Source organism: Phocoena sinus, chromosome 11, assembly GCF_008692025.1.
Source record: "Phocoena sinus isolate mPhoSin1 chromosome 11, mPhoSin1.pri, whole genome shotgun sequence".
Lineage (NCBI taxonomy): Eukaryota > Metazoa > Chordata > Mammalia > Artiodactyla > Phocoenidae > Phocoena > Phocoena sinus.
The window spans coordinates 53478352-53498780 of NC_045773.1; the positions used below are offsets into that span (position 1 = coordinate 53478352).

At 43.0% G+C, this 20429-nt stretch overlaps 1 protein-coding gene and 1 pseudogene across 1 annotated transcript in view; one reads left to right on the top strand and one right to left on the bottom strand.

The window, feature by feature from the left end:
- GADL1 (glutamate decarboxylase like 1) overlaps positions 1–20429 on the top strand; it is a 398137-nt gene that overhangs the window by 75611 nt on the left and 302097 nt on the right. The window lies entirely within an intron of this gene.
- On the bottom strand, positions 3503–7628 carry LOC116762142 (annotated as a pseudogene).

A 20429-nucleotide genomic window follows, 5' to 3' on the forward strand; every position in this document is an offset into this window, starting at 1 on the left:
AGTAACAGACTTGGGCTGGTTGTCCCAGAGCATTGAAAATTGCAGTGGACAGGCAGTGGTGGGTAAGGGTGGGGAATTATGTGCCGTCTTTCTAGAAAGAAAGAAATGACTTGACGTGGTTGAGTTCCACTTTCTTATGGGGGTGGCAGGCAGAGCTGTGCCTCCTGGAATAAAAAGGAAAGCAGAATACCTGCGTGGAAGCACTGTGTGTGTGTGTGTGTGTGTGTGTGTGTGTGTTGGTGTGTGATCATGGGCACACATTTGTGACAGGGGTCCACTAGAGGGAGAAGCAAACTCTGTGATTTTTTTTAAGCAAAATATCTAAACACCTGCCATGGTTACTAATAGTTTGGGGCCTGTCTATCTACCTATCTGTCTATTGTCATCCATTCATCTATCTATCTACCTATCTATCTATCTATCCATCCATCTTTTTACCTATGAGGGTTCTGTGACTTTCTCTCTCCCAGGCTCCCTGTTTCCTCTTTTTCCTCCTCAGTAATTGAAGGGTGTGTGAAACATGGTGAAGTTTGGGAGCAGGAAGACTACAGTTACTAATAATTCTCACACTTTTAAGGAGTGAATTTATCACTCCAGCTTTTGTGTGAAGTAAATCATAATAATCCCCAACATCGTTGTTTTGCCCGGTAGTGGTTATCCTGCTCAATGGGGGACGTCCCCACCCAACAATTTCCCGCCACGACAGTGATATCACCCTTGCTTTCCCCTCACTCCTGCTCCTGACTGATCATGGTGCTTTCCTGCGAGGTCCTGTGCAGTATGGCATATCCCCTCCTCTTGGGAATTGTAAGCAATGAACTTTTCTCTTAACGCTAACATTGATAACAATGACCTCTCCTTGTTGTCACTTAGTCATACCTACAAATTAAGTCCCAGGTACGTTTTAAAACAGATATGCTCAGCTGGGCAGCAAGAGAGCAAACCCAATCACTTAAGCTCTTCTGATGATTTAATTGTCTGTCTCTCCTACTAAACTGTTAGTTCCGTGTTTATTTTCCTCACCTTTATATTCTCATTGCCTAATAAAGTGTCTGGCACATTGTAAATTCTTGATAAATATTTATTGATTGAATGGACAAAATAGGAAGCCTGTGTTAGATGCAGCCTAGTACCCTAATGCAAATACTTCACACAAAAGCTGGAATAATAAATTCACTCCTTAAAACTATGAGAGTCATTAGTAACTGTAGTCTTCTTGATCCCAAACTTCACCATGTTTCACACACCCTTCAATTATGAGGAGGAGAAAGAGGAAATAGGGAGCCTGGGAGAGAGAAAGTCACAGAAACCTCATAGGTAAATAGATGGATAGATAGATAGGTGGATGGATGAATGGATGGATGGATAGATAGATAGATATGCCCCAAACTGTTAGTAACGACGGCAGGTATTTGGATATTTTGCTCAAAAAAAACCACAAAAAAACCCCACAGAGTTTGCTTCTCCCTCTAGTGGAGCCCCTGTCACAAATGTGTGTGACACACATGATCATGGGTTTGTGTGTTGGGGTTTGTGGTTAGAGAGTTTGTAATATGATGTCTGTGCAACCTGCAAAAACACAAGGACAGTATGGATGTAACAACTTAGCTGTTAGTTTGGCCCATACTTTCAAGATGTCAAATCATCAATTACAGAAAATCAAGAATTATTATTACAGCAGCCTAGATCAGCAGTTCCTGCCCCCCCTGCCAACCAAATGACCTGAATATATTTGAGAAAGGGATGCTTATTGTTTTATGCCACCAAGCGGTTTTGGTTGTTACACACCAATGGCTGATCAGTACAGCTTACTTGACAGTTGTAAAGAGTTGACCTTTGCAGAGAGTAATCCAGGAAGATAAATGCCCTGACTTCATTCTCATCTCTCCCTTCAATATCCTTCCAGAGGTCAGAGAGCAAAGGAGACCATTCATGTAGTCCATATAGATTAGCCCTCTGGGATGGAGAACAGGGAGATGGAGGTGGAAGTGGGTCTGGAGGGGAAATGGAGGCCGTCCAGCTCAGAGACCCAAAAGGTAAGAAAGAGTTAACTTGTGAAGGGAGAAAGTTCTAAGCTAACAATACAGCATGTGTGAGGTCCTTAAGTGGGAGGCAGCACGGTGTCTTGGGAAAAAGGCTGGTGTGTCAGGAAGACAGAGAACAAGGGGAGACAAGTGATAATGGGGTAGACAGGGGCCTTTCTTTGTACCTCCTTGAGGGTGAATAAAATGTGCATTATTTTGCCCTGTATCTTAAGAGGGTTTTCAGCAAGGATAGTGGGTGGCATCATTTTATTTATGTTTTTAAAAAGGCACTCTGGTTGCTGGACCAGTAATGGATGAGAGGGGAGAGGAGGAAATAGGAGGAGGCCAGCTGAGAGGCCATGGAAGTTTATATCTCTGTTTTTTAAATTCTACTTTTTTATTGAAGTATAGTTGATTTACAATGTTGTGTTAGTTTCAGGTGTACAGCAAAGTGATTCAGTTATACATACATATACATCTATTTTTTTTCAGATTCTTTTCCCTTACAGGTTATTACAAAATATTGAGTATAGTTTCCTGTGCTATACAGTAGGTCCTTGTTGGTTATCTATTTTATATATAATAATGTGTATATGTTAATCCCAAACTCCTAATTTGAAGTTTATATCTTTAAACACTGCATCAGCATTAAGGATTTGTGAGTACCGCGGAGGGGCAGTTAGGCTAAAGCCAGGACAGAACTAATAAGAGCTGTTTCCAACAACAGGGCAGAAGTTAGGCTGGCCCCTGTGGCCTGAATGAGGGAAACAGTCCTTTCCAGCTGGAGAGACCTGTGTCAGCAAATAGTTTCACAGAAAGTCCCCAAGTGATTAAGGAGGATCACTCTGCTTCATGGAAAGCACCTGTCCAAGGGGCCTGAAAGTGATGACTCAGGGCCTTTGAACTCCTGCTACTTGGCTTCCTTCCAGGGCCGGTTTGAAGGATGCTTTTCATTTGCTCTTTCTGTTTGGCTCCCCGAGGAGGACCAGAGTGGAGGGAAACTGCCGGGAGCCTAAAGATGAAAGCGCAGGACCCTTCATCTCACCTCCGTCCTCAGCTACTGCTGCCACTCTCTCACTGCCCCTTGAGGGACTGGTCCTGAGGAAAACCTGCAGTTCCCTGTGGGACCTCCATGCCATCAGCTTGGCAGTCACTACCTGAGCCTCCTGCTAGTTGTCTGATGACAGAGAGAGAGACTGAGAGACCATCCTGGACCACAGCTCTTCAAGTCCTCACTTCCCTCTCCTGCCTCTGTAGAGTGAAATGGAAAGAGAGGGGTTTTTTAATGAAGTATTGATAAAATTATCTGCAAACACATAAAAGTAAACTTTGGCAACAGTCAGAGATGTATGGAATCCATTTTCTGACATAAAAGTTTTATGTCAGTATATTGGTCAGTTATTGCTGTGTAAGGAAGCACCTTTCATCTCAATGGCTTTAATGAAACAAGTCTTTACTGTTGTTCATGCATTTGTGAGTCAGCTGGTGCTTGGCTGATGAGGCTGGGCTGGGATTGACGGTTCTACTTTGCACTGTGGGTCTGGGGTTGTTTGGGGCAGTTTTGCTTCAGACTGTAGTGGCGGGGGTGACTGTGTCCACACGAATCCCTCTTTCTCCCGAAACCGGGGGCTGGTCAAAGTACACTTTTCTCGTGGTGACAGCAGAACATCCACTGGACAGGTCCCTGCTTGCGTCACATCAAGGCAAAGTACTGGCCAAACCCAAAGTCAACAGGTGAGGAAATTTACTCTGCCCGTGGAAGGAGGGGTAGGTGTAAAATCAGTGGAGTATCACTGAGAGTTTGATTAGAGAAGCAGAAGTACTGTGAGTGACATAGAATAGGGGATTTGGTGTAGGGACTGAGGCTTATGCAGTTGTGGGAGCTGGTTAAGAAGTCAGCGTAAAGCTGTTGCCTCCGTACCTGACATTGAGCCTGAGGTAGTCAGGGCCAGCAGCTGGAAGGGAAAGTTAGACAGACTGCAGGTCAGAGCAAGGACCACCTGGAACCCACATCAGCCTCTGTCTCCAAGCATGAAGACACGGTGACTTGTAGGGAGGCTGGTGACCTTGCTGGTGTGTGTGTGGCCGGCCGCACACATCACTGGCACAGGAGCTGCAGAAGGTGAAGGAGGATTTCCAGCAGGAACTGGAGGACCTGTGGGCTGGCTGTCCTCCGTGCCAACAAGGGGAGCATGCAGGGCAGTGACAATGTACAGGGGCTGCAGCAGCGCCAGGCCTGACACACACCTCCAGAACATAGACAGTGGCTGCTGCTTTACTTCCCTTTTCCAAAACTCACATAAATTTTTCTAGTGGCCAACTTCATCCAGGACCAGACAGAAGAAAATTTTGGGAAATGGAGTTCCAACTGAGTTAAGCTGACAAAGCAAAGTGGCCACGTATGGAAAAGGGTGTGAATTCAGGAAGAGATAAAATATTGGGGCCAATGATACAAATGACCACATATAATAACTGTAGGGAACTGACTCAGTACAGGAGAGGACTAGTTGCCTGCCAGTGTCCATTCTTGCTTATTGAAACCAAAGATTTCAATGCCCTTCATCAACTTTATAAATTGTGCTTCTGTCTTCTGTGGAGAATGCAATAAATGTGGCTGATGGTGGGGCTGTTGGACGCAAGATGGCAAGTTAGGTGGTAACAGAGTATAAGGAGCCGGCCCCTGGGCGGAAGGTTACAGTGCTGTTGTCAGTTCATACGATGCCTGCTGGCTATGCCATATCCTTGCTGCAAGTAAAGAGGAGATAAGGGCCACCCCATTGAGGTTTATCCTTGGTAAGGGTTATACAGAAGTAGCTGGGGCTATAGAGGCAGAAAAATGTCAGATGACCAAGAAACACTTCAGGCACTGAGGAAAGAGCACTAGATTAGGGGTCTGGAGACCGGGGTCCTACTTCAGAGGGACCACAACTAGTTGTAAAACTCTGAGTCGGTTAAGGTATTGCACCTGTTTCCTCATCTGTAAGTGGAAGTGTTGGACCAGAAAGCTTTCAGGCTGCGTTCTGCGTATTATGAGCCAAATAAGACCTTAGTCCACTCCTGTGATTCCCACTCTCCTACGTGCTGCCATACTTCTCTGTTGGTGTCCATTTGCGGCTGAGCTTAGACATTGGGGGGGGGGCAGAGATACCCAAATTAGGCACCCAAGTCCTGGATTCTCTTGCTAGAAAACCTGTTATCACTTTGCTTAGTACAATTTGCCTTGTTTGTGTCTTCATTTCTCCACCCTCTTTTTCAAGGAGGTATTGGTACAGGAACATGTGAACTGCACTCTGCTCCTTGGAATAAATCAATTGTTCAAAAAAAACGGATTGTGCTAATTCTTCCTGCAGCAGAGAGAACAAATGAAGTGAGGGGGAGGGAAGAAGGATGGTTATATGGTGCTAGGGGTGGTAAGGATTGGGGATGGCATGTTGGAGGGAAAATGAGAGAAAATAAATCCTTGCAAAACATAACAACAAGCCCAACTAGTTTTTGCACATGTGACAGTGTGCATCTCTCCAGCTGGACTTTTTTTTTTTTTAATTGAAAGTTTTTAGATCAGGGAATGCATGTATAGCCCTGCTCTAAGTTAGGAATGGAGAGCTGTAGAATCCAGGATTGCCTAAGTAACTCCTGCTTTGAAGGCTTACCATGGTGTGTGAATAAAAAGAGCAGTGTTGGGCTTACCTGGTGGCGTAGTGGTTGGGAGTCTGCCTGCCGATGCAGGGGACACGGGTTCGTGCCCCGGTCCGGGAAGATCCCACATGCCACGGAGCGGCTGGGCCCGTGAGCCATGGCCGCTGAGCCTGCGTGTCTGGAGCCTGTGCTCCGCAACGGGAAAGGCCACAACAGTGAGAGGCCCGCGTACCGCAAAAAAAAAAAAAGAACAGTGTTGTCTGTGTATTGAACAACGAGCAGAACTATCCCCAAACATCCCTGGGAGTTTCCCTGGGTCACCTGGGCAACGAGCCATCTGGGAGCAGGACTGCCTTTCTCCCAGTGGAAGAAGCTACACCTAAAATCAGCTTCCTAAGTTGGGGGGTGGGATGAATTGGGAGATTGGGAATGACATATATACGCTATTGATACCATGTATAAAATTAGATAACTAATGAGAACCTACTGTGTAGCACAGAGAACTCTAGTCAATGCTCTGTGATGACCTAAATGGGAAGGAAATCCAAAAAAACAGGGGATATATGTATACATACAGCTGATTCACTTTGCTGTACAGCAGAAACTAACACAACATTGTAAAGCAACTATACCCCAATTAAAAAAAAAGAAAGAAAGAAAAAAAATTAAAAAAAATAAAATCAGCTTCCTATAGGGCCAGAATCTTCCATCATCTCAAGAGCCAAGTTTTCCACAGAATCAGAGCAGCTGGCTGTCTCAGACAACTGCTGTAAACAGCTGGCATCCCAAATCCGGGCTGCTTGGCAGTAAGAATTCTTTATCCTCCCTCCCCCACCCCAACCCCAGCAATGTGAAAATGGGGGGCCAAAAAGAGGAAAGGGCTCCCTCCTCTGGAACAAAGCCCACGTTGTGTCCAGCCGCTGTCATGGCTGTATTCGTTTAGGTCATCCAGAAAGTGTAAAACCCAGTTACAAGTGCTAGAAATTTGTTGGGGATAATGCCCATGAAAGATAAGCAGGGAGGAACCAGCGCGGGAAGACTTCAGACCACAGTGTGGATCGGACACCTGTGTCAAGAGAGGAGGAAGGCAGGCAGATTTGTGAGGAAGAACCTCAGGCAGGTGTACTGTACTTGCTCGTGGATACAGCCCTTAATACAGGTATGCAGAAAGGAAGCCCGGGGAGGTCCTCACGAGATGAAATGGAATTAGCTTTGTAGTTCTATAATCTTCTTCAGAGAAGATGCTGTTTCAGTCTCATTGGTGATTCCAGCTGGTCTGAGAGCCATCCTCTTTCAACGGGAGTCTGTTGCTGTCTTACAAACACAACACATGTTCATTTGTCTTTGGTTTATATGCTTTAGGAATAATCTTTAGTTTATCGTATTTATAATTTCTTTTTTTAATATAAATTTATTTTATTTATTTATTTTTGGCTGTGTTGGGTCTTCGTCGCTGCGCGGGTTTTCTCTAGCTGCATCGAGCGGGGGCTGCTCTTCATTGTGGTGTGCAGGCTTCTCACTGCGGTGGCTTCTCTTGTTGCAGAGCACGGGCTCTAGGTGCACGGGCTTCTGTAGTTGTGGCACACAGACTCAGTAGTTGTGGCTCGAGGGCTGTAGAGCACAGGCTCAGTAGTTGTGGCGCACGGGCTTAGTTGCTCTGCGGCATGTGTGATCTTCCCAGACCAGGGCTCGAACCCGTGTCCCCTGCATTGGCAGGCGGATTCTTAACCACTGCGCCACCAGGGAAGCCTGCGTATTTATAATTTCTGAGTGGTGGTGGTAGGCTGATCCTGAAGGGGCATCTTGCTTTAGAAATACTGTAAATTCCTTTACAGTTTGGTCCAAATTAAGCCCTTAATATACTACGGGTTTGAAATTGCATTGCTCAAATGCATGAACGAGGTGACCTGTAATGGTCACTTCTTTGAAAGCCACGTGAAGAAATTCCTTTTGATCCAGCAATTTCATACATAGGAAGGTACTCCAGGGAATCCCTCACATGTGCACAAGGAGACTGCTCCTGGCATTCCCTGATGCAGCTCTGGGATAGTTTTGGTCAGCCCAACAGGGAAGGCCAGCACTAAGACTGCCCACAGAGGAATACCCCATTGGGCAAAAATGGCCAGGCCCCTGTAACTTTTTTTTTATTACATCTTTATAGCAGTATAAATTGCTTGACATTGTTGTGTTAGTTTCTGGTGTATAACAAAGTGAATCAGCTCTACGTATACTTATATCACCATATCCCCTCCCTCTTGCGTTGCCTTCCCACTCTCCCTATCCCACCCCTTTAGGTGGTCACAAAGCACTGAGCTGATCTCCCTGTGCTATGTGGCTGCTTCCCACTAGCTATCTATTTTACTTTTGGTAGTGTATATATGTCAGTGTCACTCTCTCTCTCAGTATGTCACAACATACCCTTGCCCCCTCCCTGTGTCCTTAAGTCCATTCTCTGCGTCTGCATCTTTATTCCTGTCCTGCCCCTAGGTTCTTCAGAACCTTTTTTTTTTTTTTAGATTCCATATATATGTGTTAGCACACGGTATTTGTTTTTCTCTTTCTGACTTACTTCACTCTGTTTGACAGACTCTAAGTCCATCTACCTCACTACAAATAACTCAATTTCATTTCTTTTTATGGCTGAGTACTATTCCATTGTATATATGTGCCACATCTTCTTTATCCATTCATCTGTTGATGGACACTTCAGTTGCTTCCATGTCCTGGCTGTTGTAAATAGAACTGCACTGAACATTGTGGTACATGACTCTTTGAATTATGGTTTTCTCCGGGTATATGCCTAGTAATGGGATTGTTGGGTCATATGGTAGTTCTAGTTTTAGTTTTTTAAGGAACCTCCTTACTGTTCTCCATAGTGGCTGTATCAATTTACATTCCCACCAACTGTGCAAGAGGGTTCCCTTTTCTTCACACCCTCTCCAGAATTTGTTGTTTGTACATTTTCTGATGATGCCCATTCTAACTGGTGTGAGGTGATACCTCATTGTAGTTTTGATTTGCATTTCTCTAATGGTTAGTGATGTTGAGCATTCTTTCATGTGTCTGTAGGCAATCTGTATATCTTCTTTGGAGAAATGTCTATTTAGGTCTTCTGCCCATTTTTGGATTGGGTTGTTTGTTTTTTTGATATTGAGCTGCATGAACTGCTTGTAAATTTTGGAGATTAATCCTTTGTCAGTTGCTTGGTTTGCAAATATTTTCTCCCATTCTGAGGGTTGTCTTTTGGTCTTGTTTATGGTTTCCTTTGCTGTGCAAAAGCTTTTAAGTTTCATTAGGTCCCATTTGTTTATTTTTGTTTTTATTTCCATTTCTCTAGGAGGTGGGTCAAAAAGGATCTTGCTGTGATTTATGTCATAGAGTGTTCTGCCTATGTTTTCCTCTGAGAGTTTTTAGGTCTTTAATCCATTTTGGGTTTATTTTTGTGTATGGTGTTAGGGAGTGTTCTAATTTCATTCTTTTACATGTAGCTGTCCAGTTTCCCCAGCACCACTTATTGAAGAGACTGTCTTTTCTCCATTGTATATTCTTGCCTCCTTTATCAAAGATAAGGTGACCATATGTGCGTGGGTTAATCTCCGGGCTTTCTATCCTGTTCCATTGATCTATGTTTCTGTTTTTGTGCCAGTACCATACTGTCTTGATTACTGTAGCTTTGTAGTATAGTTTGAAGTCAGGGAGCTTGATTCCTCCAGCTCTGTTTTTCTTTCTCAGGATTGCTTTGGCTATTCAGAGTCTTTTGTGTTTCCATACAAATTGTGAAAATTTTTGTTCTAGTTCTGTGAAAAATGCCATTGGTAGTTTGATAGGGATTGCACTGCGTCTGTATTTTGCTTTGCGTAGTATAGTCATTTTCACAATGTTGATTCTTCCAATCCAAGAACATGGTATATCTCTCCATCTGTTTGTATCATCTTTAATTTCTTCTCTCAGTGTCTTATAGTTTTCTGCATACAGGCCTTTTGTCTCCTTAGGTAGGTTCATTCCTAGGTATTTTATTCTTTTTGTTGCAGTGGTAAATGGGAGTGTTTCCTTAATGTCTCTTTCAGATTTTTCATCATTAGTGTATAGGAATGCAAGAGATTTCTGTGCATTAATTTTGTATCCTGCAACTTTACCAAATTCATTGATTAGCTCTAGTAGTTTTCTGGTGGCATCTTTAGGATTCTCTATGTATAGTATGATGTCATCTGCAAACGGTGACAGTTTTACTTCTTCTTTTCTGATTTAGATTCCTTTTATTTCTTTTTCTTCTCTGATTGCTGTGGCTAAAACATCTAAAAGTATGTTGAATAATGGTGGTGAGAGTAGGCCCCTGTAACTTGTATGATGCTCAGCCATTGGGGAGCTTCTGGAGGAGAGCTGGCCTTCCTGTAGTTTCCAGAGGCCCTAAAAGAGGAGGCTGTCTGTTCACTGTGCTCCTCATGGCAGATCTCTCTTGAATGAAGTCTTAAAGGTGCCCCTCCCTGGCTGCCTCCCTGGCCCTGGCATGCCTTTCAATTAGGATAATGAAAGATGAAGTATACTATGAATATCTGTATTGCTGACCTTGCCCTTGTGAGTTTTTCATTTCCTCAATGAAATCTATTCCTTAATCTTCATTATGTGACTTTATAGAATTGGTCCTGAAATTTAGAGCATAAATGGGGTGGAGGTGGGAGACCCACCCACCTATCATGATGCAATTAACCCAAGAAAGGAGGCCACTGGTCTTCATTTCCCTGCCATCCAGAAGGCACTGCAGTGATTATGTGGCTGTAGGGGAAGCACTGCAGTGCATGGTTGTGTCTACAACACCAGTGGCTAGCTGGGCCTCTTGGGCTTTAAAATTGCTCTGACAGCTCATAGAAGGTGTTCCTCAATACACGTTAATTGAACTGAATAACAGGCTTGTGTTCTTAGCAGTCACAAAGATGGTCATCTTAAGTGAATGACATCTTTTAAAGTACAATTTGCACAGAATCTTTAAGAGTGATACAGTGGGTGTGTTTCCATCGTATCTATATTTAGGTAGGCAGCATTGCTCACGCTTTCCAAAGACAGAGACAACCTTTAAAAGCAATTTCAGAAGGAAAGATGTGCAGAGTGCTATGGAATCCTGCTTGTAGAAGTCTTAAGCAGGCTATACAGCATCAAGTACAACCCTCCATCTGTCCCCCAGACTGATGCTTGAGCCCTGCTGTAGGTGTTTGACAACGTTATTCCCTGTCATATCCTTCTAATGCTCCTCTGCACTTCAGGGGCTAGAAGTCTATGAACTCTATTTCCCAGGCTCTCTTGTTTCCAGCCTGTGGATATCCTGTGGATATCATTTACCATTTACACTCTGTCAACGAGAGGCACTTATACTAAAGTGGAGTAGAGGTGAAAAGCCGCTTTGTCTTCTTCTAGAGTGGCAGCAGATGGTTATGTGGGCTTTGCATATATGCAGTTGGATTTTGCAGTGGTCTCTGAGTTTTCCTGATATTCACCTGATTCAGGGCTACAGACTAGCTAGGAAGTTAGCTGAGAGGTTCTCTGTGTTACCCACCCCTGTGTGATTGCAGCATTTGTCCATCTTGTGAGACTAGGACTGTAGAAGTGAAGCTGAAAGCTAATTCCTGCATCCTGCCTTCAACTTGTCCAGCCCTTCCAACAGTTTTGTGATCGCTAAATTATCTGTATTGAACCCCATTTCCTTGGAAATGCTTTAACTGGTTTTAGTTCTCGTGAATAATAGAAACTAGTCCATGATATCGTCTCCTGGGAGCTCTCCATATTTATGTTGGCCATCTTCAGATGTTTCATGGAATTCTCTAAACCATAAGTTACCATTTAGTTCTGGGGCAGCCCTGACATTTCTTTCTTATATCAAGCCCAACGCTGCCTACGTGTAATTCTCCTTCAATGTAGTTCTATCACTTGTGAGCATTCAGAATTACTGCGATCCTTTTTCCACATGGCAGTCATTCAAATACTTGAAATAACTTTTTATTTCTTTCTACCTGCGAACCACCTGCCTACTCTTTTCTCCTCCAGGCAGAATGACCTTAGTTTCTCTGTGATTTCCTTATGTCTACAGCTTTCTAAGAGAGCCGTTCAGTCATTCCCTACACATTTTGGCCAATGATTGATGCTTTCGAGTGTCAACAAAGTCAAGGATGAAGTGACCCATGAACAAATTCAATTAACAAAATAGATCAGAGAAAAACAAGTATAATGAAGACGTAGTGAAAGGATAATATCTATAATATATAAAGAGTTCTTACAAATTGGCAATAAAAAAATAATGAATAAAATCCCCAATATATGCAAAAATATATTAGTAAAAGAGATAACATAAATGGCTGCCAAATATAAAATATATTTTCAAATTCAACTAGTAGTCAGGGAAATAAAAGTAACACTGAAATATCCTTTCATACCCATCAGACAGAAAAAAAGTGATAATAGCAATTTATAGTGGGAATATGGGTAAAATTTTCTACTCATGTTTTTATGATGCAAAAATAGAGTATTAACACATTTTCTGAACATGCATTCTGGTAATACCTATTACAATCAAAATTACATAACCCTCTGACCCTGAAAATTCATTTCTGGGAATTTACTCCTAGATATACAATACATATTGATATTACAGACCTTACACCAGTCACAAAAATTAACTCAAAATGAATCATTAATCTAAATGTAAAATGGTATCACCTTTAGAAATTAACATAGGAGAAAATCTAAGTGCTCTTGGGTTTGGTGGTTAGTTCTTAGATACAACACCTAAAGCATGATCCATGAATGAAAAAATATTGATAAGTAAATTAAAATTTCTGCTCTCTGAAAGACACTGTTAAGAGGATGAAAAGACAAGCCACAGATTTGGGAGAAAATATTTGCAAAATGTATACCTGATAAAGGACTTGTATCCAAACATGTACCTGATAAAGGATGTACAAATAACTCTTAAAACAATAAGGAATAAATGACCTAGTTAAAAAATAGGCAAAAGTATCTGAACAGGCACCTCACCAAAGAAGATTTACAGATAGCATACGTAAAGATGCTCAACATCATGTGTCATTTGGGAATTGCAAATTAAAGCAACAGTGAGATACTACTACACACCTATTAGAATGGCAAAAATCCAGAACACTGACAACACCAAATGTTGGCGAGGATGTAGAGCAACAGAAACTCTAATTCACTGCTGGTGGGAATGCAAAATAGTACAGCCACAACGGAAGACAGTTTGGCAGTTTCTTACAAAGTTGAACATAGTCTTACCATATGTTTCAGCAGTTCCACTCCTTGATACTCACCCAAATGAACTGAAAATATGTCCACACAAAAACTTGCTCATAAATGTTATATTATAATAAAATATTATATTATTATTTATTAATGTTTACTAATAATTGCCAAAAACTGGAAGCAAATAAGATGTCCCTCTATAGGTGAATAAACAAACTGATACATTCACACAATGGAAAATTATTCAGTGATAAAAATAAATGAGTTATTATGCCATGAAAAACTTCAGCATTAAGGAGGAAACGTAAATGCATATTGCTAAGTAAAAGAAACCAGTCTGAAAAAGCTAGATTTCATGATTCCAACTATATGATATCCTGGGAAAAGCTGAACTACGGAGACAGTAACAAGGTCAATGGTTGTCAGGGATTTGAGGGGAAAGGGGAAGGGATGAGTAGGTGGGGGTCAGGAGTTTTTAGGGCAGTGAAACTATTCAGGTGGGGGTCAGGGGTTTTTAGGGCAGTGAAACTATTCTGTATGATACTTTGATGGCAGATGCTTGTCATTTTACATTTGTCAGAATCCATAGAATTGACCACACATAGTAAACCCTAATGTAAACTATGGACTTTAGTTAATAATCATGTATCAATATTTGTTAATGAATTTTAACAAATGTTCTACACTAATGCAAGATGTTAATAAGTTATGTTAATAAGGGAAAACCGTGCATGCAGAGGAGTGAGGTATGTGGGAACTCTGTGTTATCTGCTCAATTTTTCTGTAAACCTAACTTTTCTAAAAAAGAAAAAAGCTACTGTGTAATTTCACTTTTTTACATACAATTATGTATACATGTGATTTTATATTGCTTGATATATTATATGCTATATAATTATATATTTATAATATTTATATATTATATATATAAATAAATTAAATTTAAAAGGAAACATACTTTAATCAATCAGCTAGGTAGTATATTGACTCCAGTCTCTGGGGTGGGTGAATTGGATTTTTCTCAGTTAGTTAATGGTGAAGTCTGTTTCCATCCCAGACTGGCACTCTTCCAAGCGTTGTCGCCTATGTTAACCCATTTATTCCTCACAGCGGTCCCAGAAAGTAGATCATACCTCAGTTCCACCTTCCAGAGGAGGAGACTAGAACCCAGAGAGTTTGCTCAAGTCTCCTCAGCCACTGAGCCACCAAACCAGGACTTGCCCCGGGAAGCCAGGCTAGCAGGCCACAGGGTGCTGCCTCCTCTCAGGGGAGCTCAGTCTTTACAATGACCCAGGGCACTTATTTAGGCTACAGATATATGCTTCTGCCTCAGATATGATTCAGTGGGGCTGTGGTTGGTCTAGAAATTTGAGCTTTGGACAGATACCCCAGATGATGTGAATGTATGATTTTGAAAGCATTCTTTGAGAAACTCTGAACTTTTTAATAATGGTGAAGAAGTAGCACTAAAGGAAATCCACAGGTTCAGAGAATTGTGGCTACATCATCAGCCTCAGAAGCAATAACATCAGAGAACAGAAATTGGGTTAACAGAAATCAGTGGGACTTGGCCTTTGAACTGTCCAGCAATTAAATCCTCCCTGTAACCCAGCAGGACCCTATGGGACCTTCCCAGGACAGGCCCCCACCCCCTGCCCCGCCATATCCTCTGCTGTAGCTCCTCTCTGAAGTACCCAGATAATAGTATCTGATGCATATTTCCTAAGTTTTTCAGATGTTAAACCCCCCCACCAAATGGAAGAAATTAACTAGTTGATGATCACGAGCCCCCAGACCTATTGGTGCCCAAAGATTGTTAAGGTTAACTCCCTGTTACCTCACCATCAACCAGTCAGAGAATTGTGGGTGAGCTGATCACATACCCTGTGACCCCCCCTCCCCCTCATCTGGCCTTTAAAAATGCTTTGCTGAAACCTTTGAGGGAATTCAGGGGTTTTTTGTGCACGAGCCACTCGTTCTCCTTCCTTGGCCCTGCAATAAACCTTTTTCTGCTCCAAACACGATGTTTCAGTATTGTTTGGCCTCACTGTGCTTTGGGGTGGGCAGAACAAGCTTGGACCAGGAAACATCCCCATGGCTGAATGGTGTGATCCTGGTACTGGGGCTGGGAGACGCACTTTCACACGCAGCCATGAGAGTAGGGAGGGTGACAGCCCGGCTCAGTGGTCAGGAGCAGTTTTTCCTGTAGTGGTGACAGTTGCTGAGGGTTCTGACAGCCTTGTAGGGTTGCTCAGGAATCAGCACTCCCCATGGGCCTGTGCTGGCTGCTCCAGTACCCCCAGACAGCAGCAAACATTTGTTTTCTGACAGCCCTTCAACTGTGATGTAATGAGGTTTCCAGTTTGTGTGTGGACATTAGGGACCAGGGGAAGGCACGTGAGGTCTGTAAGAAGCAGCTCTTGGCATTGAGCTGGCAGTGGGCTGGGCTGGCCGTCGGGATCCAGTGGGTCAGAGAGGGCCTGGGGATGCCCTGGTGAGGAGCAGAAGTGGTGGCTGAGCACAGATGGGGCAAGTCAGCAGACCCGAAGCCGGGAATTCTCGTGACTCCTATGCCCTTGCTTGCGCTCCATGGCAGCCTCTGATGGTCCAGAATTCCCTAACCTGTACTGGGAACCTGGACCTTCTAAAGATCTCAAGAGCAGTGGAGCTTATAAAAATCCAGACTCCTGGGCTGTAACCCATTCCAAATAAATCAGAATCTCTGGGGATCCAGGCATTAGACTATTTAAAATCTCTCCAGTTATACCATCGTGCATCCAAATTTGAGAGCAAGTCAGCAGAATAGCAATCTTGCTGAAGCTGGTTCTTCTACCGCTTTTTAAAATAATCAGGAAACTCTTAATGTTTGACATAGGAAATAATGTTGTTATGTAAAATCACGTCTGTCTGAAAAGGAGAAAGAATCCTATTTAAACAATAGATTGCAAACCACTTGGCTGCTCACTACAGTTATCTTGGTAAATTTAAAAAAATGCCCAGGACCAACCCCAGAACAATTAAATCAGAATCTCAAGGTGTGGGGCCTGGATGTACACAATTGTTAAAGCTCTGCAGGTGATTCCCCAGGTAAATATCAAGGCTGGGAACCACTGTGTTGAGGCAAGCTGCTCTCTTGGGAGTTCTGCAGAGCTCAGAGCTGCTGAAGGAGTGGGTGGTCCTTGGGCCTGGTGACCTTCCTAGTGGGCTTTGGATTGTAAAGCAAAAGCTGGGCTCTTACATCCCTGGGCTTGAGGTGCAGTAAAGGTACTACCCCCTCCTGATCGAGGCTGATGTCTGAGAGCAAAACTGGATACAAGGTCCTAAGAGTTTCTTTTCCCTTTTGCCCCTTTAAGGTTGCCATTTCATTGTTCTCTTGGCTTCACTTTTTCTGATTAAAAATCAGAAAGTCTTCCCTTCCCCCTTGATGTAATTTGCCTTTTGTTCCTGATGGCCTGCAAGATTTTCTCTATCTTTGGTTTCTGGCTGTTTGACTTAGGAGGTGCAAAGGTGTCTTTGTCTCTACCTTCTGAGGGTTCTGTGAGCTTTTGGTGTATGATTTGATGTCTTCTGTCGGTTTTGGAAAATTCTCAGCCTTTATCTCTTCAAATATTTCTTTGGTCCATCACTCTCTCCTCACCTTCGGAGACCCGAGTTACATGTATGTCAGACCACTTGATATTGTTTTATAGATTTTAGATACTCTTTCCATTTTTTGATTTCTTTTCTCCACATGTTTCAGTTTGATAATTTCTCTTTACCTATTAGGGCAGTAGCAATGGTCTCTTGTGAGCTCCTTGCCCTCCAAGTATTCCTAAATCCCAAATGTGTCAGGGAAGTGATGTAACATTTGGGTATCAAGGAGTGTGTGCCCCACGACAATGGCCATAATGGGTACCGACTCATGAACAGTAATAAAAACTAACTCTTAGATAGCACTTGTTCTGTGCCAGGCACTGTTCTTTGCATTTTACATACTGAAAGTCATTTAATTCTCTCAATAACCTTATGAGGTAGATATTTATTATTCCTACTGTATAAATGAAGAGACTGAGGCACAGAGAGGGTCTGTAGTTTACATAATGTCTCACAGCTGGCATTTGACAGAGGAAGGATTTGATCTCCGGTGTTCTGACTCCAGGCTTCCAACTCAGTGCCTTGGCATCATGTAGGAAGGAGCTCAGTGCCTTTGCATAACCCTGGGGAGTGGGGGGCCTCTAGGATGCCTGAGGGTGATGTTCCTGGCACCTCAGCAGGATGAGGGCCTAGAGGCAGTGTCAGAATGGTCTGTTCTATCAGAGGGTTGCTAAGAATCATTGCAGTCACCAGGGAGGCCCCCCAGGCAAGAGGGTTCTTGGCAGTGTTGACAGCTGCTGCTCTGGTCTGGGCCAGCTGGGTCCTAGGCTTTGCCACGACAGAGGTCTTAGGGTCTGGATGGAAGCTCTTGGGCTGCCTCGAGGTGGCCAGAAATATCAGCCTAAGTGGGTGCGAGGAGCTGGCTGGGGTTTCCAAGCTAGGTATGATTCCAGCAGGACAGAGTAATGGATGTGGGCGAGAGGCAGGGAGCTTGGAGAGACCTGGAGCCAGTGGAATGGAGGGAAGGGAGGCTTTTATTGGATGCTTGGAGCCAAGGCCAGAGGAAGCAAGAGGGCTGTTAAGGGTATGGAATTGTTTCAGAGAGACAAGAGTGGGTTGACATCCTGTAGAAGAGGTTGGGGGAGAACATGGGTTCTGAGAACAGGAGCCGGAGAACAGAAACAGACAGTCAGTGCAGTTAGAAGGAGCTCATTGGAAGGAGTTGGGGAAGAATTGCTGGGGAGTCATTGCCAAGATCCTTCCTGGGAATGGAGAGTGTGCCCGCCTTGCCCTGTTGAAAAAGACTTGCAGGCTTACCAGTTGGTCAGGCCTGACCCACTCGGCCTATGATCCAAAGTCAAGTTTAGCTACTTTGCAGCACATGAACTCGGGGGGTCTAAGTCCAAAAAGAATCAGTGAAATTCAAAAATACTCCTCCGCTTGGCCATAAATCTTAAATCTGGGGGTATACCCAGTGGCCCCACCATGGTACTAAATTATACAGCAAGTCCTCAGCCTGGAAGACTATGATTTTTCTGTCTCAGACGGGTGTTCATTAAAGGTCACTTGGCAACCCTGAAATACACTCTTTCACACCTTAATAGCTGAGAGCTTGAACCCATTGCCTCTGTTGTTGCTCTGGATTCTGGCTTCAGGCTCAAAGTTGGCGAGGTGGGAAAAAATGAATTTGTTTTTTCCTATGGTGCTTGGCACTTCTTTTAAAAACTTGTTTTTCATTATAAAAGTGACAGATGGTTATTAAAAATGTGGAGAAAATATAGAAAAAAGTGTAAAAGTATCCCCAGTCCAGTCCAGTCCACCCACCAAATTTAAATATTGTTAATGTTTCACTGTTTTTCTTCCAGTCTTATTTTATGTATAGAAGGATTTTTGTAACTTACTTAAGATCACACTGGATACATGATTATCTGGTTTGAATTTTTTATTTAACATTATGTCATAGCATTTTCCAGATAAGCATCTTTTCTTTAACTTCTAATTTGAAAAAGTTTTAAACCACAGAAATTACAAGAAGAGTACAACAAACACACATTTATCCTTTGCCAAGATTCACCAGTTGTTAACATTTTGCCACATTTGCAGTATCTCTCTCTCTCTATTCCATACACAATATTGTTTTCTTTTTCTGAATCATTTGAGATTGAGTCAAACACTTTATCATCCTTTATTACTAAATATTTCAGCAAATACCTCCTAAAACAAGGACACTGTCTAATGTAATCACATAATCACGATGGCATGATCCACTTCAGGGTATTTAATATTGATGCAATCATCTAATAAATATTCTTTTTTTTAATTTATTTTTAAAATTTATTTGGCTGCACCAGGTCCTACTTGCAGCATGCAGGATCTAGTTCCCTGACCAGGGATCGAACCCAGGCCCCCTGCATTGGGAGCACGGAGTCTTAATCACTGGACCACCAGGGAAGTCCCTCTGTTGTCTTTTGATTTGTATAAATTAACATTTTTGCAGAGTAGAGGCCTGTAGTTTAGTAGAATGATCCTTAATTGGTATTTTTTGTATATATGCATTAGAGCTCACTAGTTGTATAGTATAGTTTACCTAAAGATTTCAGCACAAACTTTCTACTTGTTTCCATTATAAATGAAGTCATGAAGATCGTTTATGTGAAGCAGTGTAGGGAATATTTCTTTAAGATAAATTCTCAAGGGTGAAATTACAGGATCAAGGAGTGTAGAGATTTGGAACGTCCTCGATACCTGGCCACATTGCTTTCCAGAAGGGTTGTGCTGGCCTGCAATGGTGCTTGGAGATGCCTGCTTGAGATTCTTATTGGAAACAAGCTCTATGTGCTTCACAGCATGATTGCTTACAGAGCTGACAAGAACTTGGATGAACTCATTTAGACCAGAAGTTTCAAACCCAAACAGCTACTGGGGTCATCGGGTGCTATAAACGAGTGAAGAGGGCTCCATAGGGATTGGGGTAAATGGCTGAGCCTCTGCAAAGAGCAGGTGCCCCTCTCTCCAGCTAATTGTTGCCAGTCGTGGCAGAAAAACTGTTGCTGACTCAGTGTTGCCCAATCTTCCAATCTTTTCAACAGTAGCAGAAAATCTAGATTATTATGTTGAATTTTCCATTTTTTAAGTGTTGGCAGTTAATTAAGACATTTTTTTCAAACTTTGTGTGAGACAAAACACATCTGTGGGATGGATGTGTCTTGGAAGCTACCAGTTCATAGCTGTGCTCTGGATGTTTTCTTAAAATTTCCACACTGATTATTTCTTTTCTTCTGGGCATCCTGTTGATTCATGTTTCCCAGGCACCAGACAGGGTTCCTCCCTTAATCTCAGCCCATTGCACTCTACTTTATCTTTTGTGATCTTAATAAGTAAAACATTCCCCTGAATTCTAACATCAGTCTTGTTGTTGAGCTCATAAATGATGATCACATCAGAGAGATGGGAAGGGTTAGGGTGTGTCCGCCTGGTTAACCTGCCCAGAGACCTGGATGCCCAGCTACAGTTGCATGTGGTCAGGGTGATCAAAGACTTGGATTTGGTTCTCTTGAAGTCCTGTGTGGTGGAGATATTTACTGCTAGGTGAATATCCATCTGCCCCATCACACCCCCCAGTCCTGCTGCAGGGAGTCTGGGCCACGTGGCTAGTTCTGACCAGTGGGCTATGAGTACAAGTGCTGTGTGTCACCTCTACACGGAAGCCCCTCCACAGCAAACCAGTGTGTGGTTCCTTCCCCATCCCTGCTCTCTTCACCTTAGTCTGTGACTGGGGACTGTGTAGTTGAGTTCCCACATGGAGATGGCTGCCTGGGGATGGGCTAAGAATTGTAACACAGGGGAAATATCAATACATACTGGCCATAACCCTGTCATTGATGTGAGGAGGAGATGAGTGAGGTGTGAGCTCTGTCTAGCTCAGGTCTACCTGCAGAATAGGAATAAGGG